At 36.1% G+C, this 3,180-nt stretch overlaps 1 long non-coding RNA gene across 1 annotated transcript in view; it reads left to right on the top strand.

The window, feature by feature from the left end:
- Nucleotides 1-1,482, top strand: part of LOC116184964 — a 1,501-nt gene extending 19 nt beyond the window's left edge. The window contains exons 1-2 of the long non-coding RNA XR_004149652.1: nucleotides 1-511; nucleotides 632-1,482. The exon at nucleotides 1-511 is cut by the window's left edge and continues 19 nt beyond it. This is a non-coding gene — a long non-coding RNA (uncharacterized LOC116184964). The remainder of the gene's footprint in view (nucleotides 512-631) is intronic.
- Nucleotides 1,483-3,180: the final 1,698 nt, after the last annotated feature.

Below are 3,180 nucleotides of genomic sequence, written 5' to 3'. Positions count from 1 at the left end.
AGAGAGAGAGAGAGAGAGAGAGAGAGAGAGAGAAGAAAAAGGAAATAATTTCGTGTTTATCTCGAACGTCGCGGGGAAAGAGACGAAATCAATCGATTCCAATTATTTCGAGGCAATCATTCGCATGAAAAAAACGATTTTGTTGATCTGTCAAAAATTTAGATGAATGTTAAATAAATGTTGTTTCCTCGTTGAAAAAAAAATGTCTTCCTATGATTTAAAAAATATTATATAAACACATCGTGTATTCTCATCGAAAAATTGTTGTAAAATCGGTGGAATCTTTTGATCTAACGATTATTTTAATTCTTTTATCAATAGTCAACGAATATATTAACGTCTATTTATTTTTTATAGCGATCACGTTATCTCATCTACCAATAATCGCTAAATTTATATAATGGATCGACAAAGAAATACACTCTTGGTCTATTTTCGAACGCGTTTAGAACGAGGATTAAAAAAGCGAAATAAAAGAGACATAATCGGCTAAATGGTAAATGGATAAACGGTACAACGTAGGAAAAAAAAAAAAAAAAAGAAAAAAAAAAAAAAAAAGAAAAAAAAAAAAAAAAAGAAAAAAAAAAAAAAAAAGAAAAAAAAAAAAAAAAAGAAAAAAAAAAAAAAAAAGAAAAAAAAAAAAAAAAAGAAAAAAAAAAAAGAACCCTCGTGATGCACGCGTTTTCACGCTCGACGCAAAAATTATTTTTCCGCGTCTTTAAACGACGTCTCGCTTCTTCATTTTTAAATGTTTATATTTTTATACTCCACCAGCAATGTGTCTCTACGGCGATGAAGAACCGCATGTATTGTTGAAGTCTAGTCTTACGTTATTGTCTTCATCTCCCCCTCCCCTCCCCTCCCCCAAAAAAAGAAAAAGAAAAAGAAAAAGAAAAAAAAAAAGAAAAAAACCGGTTTTTTCGAAGAGGAACATCCTTCTACATTTTTCTACCAACGATCGTAGAAACAACAGAAAGATATAAATCCTGTATACTGTCCACCCGATCGGCGTCCTCTGTATTCGGCGTAATACTCGTTCGAATTCTTCTTCCCTAACGAGAGAAGCCGCGAGAAGAGATTCGTTCGATGAACAAATTGATTTATAATTAACGTAACGATCCATCGATTCGAAAGTTCGTTTGTCGATTGTTAAATCTCTTCCCACGGCGGCCAAAAAGAAAAACGCGTGGCGAATCCATCGTCGATCCATCGTCAATCTTCCATTTCGTCGTCGAAATAGCTTGTTGTGGTCCACGTAGGCAAATACAGGGACAGGATATATAGAGACGAGTGTGTTCGTTGCCACGTTGAATCAATGCCAACGTTGCATGCAGGCTATAATGTAAATTATTAATCAAACTCTCAGTGATACGAGGCAAAAAAAGTATTTGATCTTGAACAACAAACTGATAACAAACGAATCCGCAAATCCGATCGAAGAGCATCGATCGATTTCGATTCGTTTGATAATCAACCGACTGACAAAGAAAAAAAAGAAAAGAAATCAAATGCTTTTTTTCGTTCTATCACTCGCTATCTGTGCCTGACCTTTGTCAATATTTATTTGTCTCTTCCTAGACATATATATATACATATAAATCGTATTATACGCATATCGGTATAATCGGATTTTTCCTAAGAAAAAAAACTCTCGGACCACCCCGTGTCGACAATCGAATTATACCTCCTCGTTGAATCGTCGAAGTGTTACGCGAGAATAACTTTCGAGAATTAAAACGCGGTCAGCCGAATTTTAATATCTTTTTAATCGAGACGTGAGGAGGAGAAAGCGAAGATGGAACGAAACTCGATAATCCAATGAATCACAGTCAGGATGATGATGATTTCCACTCGTCGATTGATCGTTTAATCGTAGAGCGGCGAGGTAGCGCATCCCTCGTATCCCAATTATTCTCGTCAATTACCGTAATCGATCGTACGTTTTCTCCTGCCCGATGGTCATCGGAAAGAAGGGACGAATGGTAGAGTGTCGCGATCGGAAATTGTGAACGAAACTAGGCCATAGCGTGTAATTTTCTGGGATAAGCCGGGAGAATAGCCGCAATCTTGGCGCAATCCTCGTTTCGTCGTTTCCATTCCACACCATCCTCGCAGCGAGAAATGCAGTGTTAATTAGCGTGTAAGGAATCAACGTTCCTTGCGATAATGTTGTGAATCGAGCCGCGCCCGGATCATTTTCCTCGATCCTTGTCCTTCGTTGAGACGAAAATTGGGAGAAATTGGCGGGAATTCGGTCGAACGAGTCCGAACGGTTGAAGTGTACGCGCGTTTGCTCCGATTTCGAGAGAGGAGGTAGAGGAGAAGAAACGGGGCCAAAATTTAGAGATTCGAGTTATCGATCGAACTGAATGTTTGACGAAATTTTTAAAGTTTAAAGTATAAATTAGCGATGTCACGTTGATACGATCTTTTAACTGTTATCTTTTATCAATTTTTAGAATAAGGATCGGTGAAGCGATTTAATATCGACTGAAATATCTCGATTCATCGTGTTACATATACCTAATACGTTATATAACGTGTTTCTTTTATACGTATAACGTAATACGATGATGATGAAATTATTAAATTTATTTGTAACTTATTTCTTGGCGTTTAGATGGCGGTTTAAATTATTAAATTTCCGCGTAATTTACTCACATCGTGATATTTTAAATTTGGGGAAAGATATTAAAATTCAAAATTTTCGAAAATTATTTTTTAATCGAAACATTTTCTGTTCAACGTCGCATCGCTAATCCACGTTAGATTTTAAACGGCGCGCAAGTGAACGTAGATTTGCAAAATTATCATAAAGAGAAAAACAGCGATAATTATAATAAAAAAAAAAGAAGAAGAAGAAGGAGGAGGAGAAGAAAAAGAAGAAGAAGAAGAAGAAGAAGAAAAAAAAGAAGAAAAAACGGGTCAAGATATATGAGTGATGTGACGAACAAAAAAACGATTCTAGATATATGTATGTATAATGTGTATTTACCTGGCGAGAAAGAATTATAAAACGAAGAACGTGAAACAACAACTAAGCTCGCGGGCGAGTCAAGATATTGTAAACGATGAATTGTATAGTTATTATGTGTGTAAAACTATCGTGGAACAAATTCAAACACGTTGCAGAGGCGTGTACACTCGATGTTTGTGCGTTGTTCGACGATGACGATCGAT

Source organism: Apis dorsata, unplaced genomic scaffold (assembly GCF_000469605.1).
Source record: "Apis dorsata unplaced genomic scaffold, Apis dorsata 1.3 scaffold_78, whole genome shotgun sequence".
NCBI lineage: Eukaryota > Metazoa > Arthropoda > Insecta > Hymenoptera > Apidae > Apis > Apis dorsata.
The sequence above is the reverse complement of the archived record's forward strand: the minus strand, read 5'-3'. Positions and strand labels throughout refer to the sequence as shown.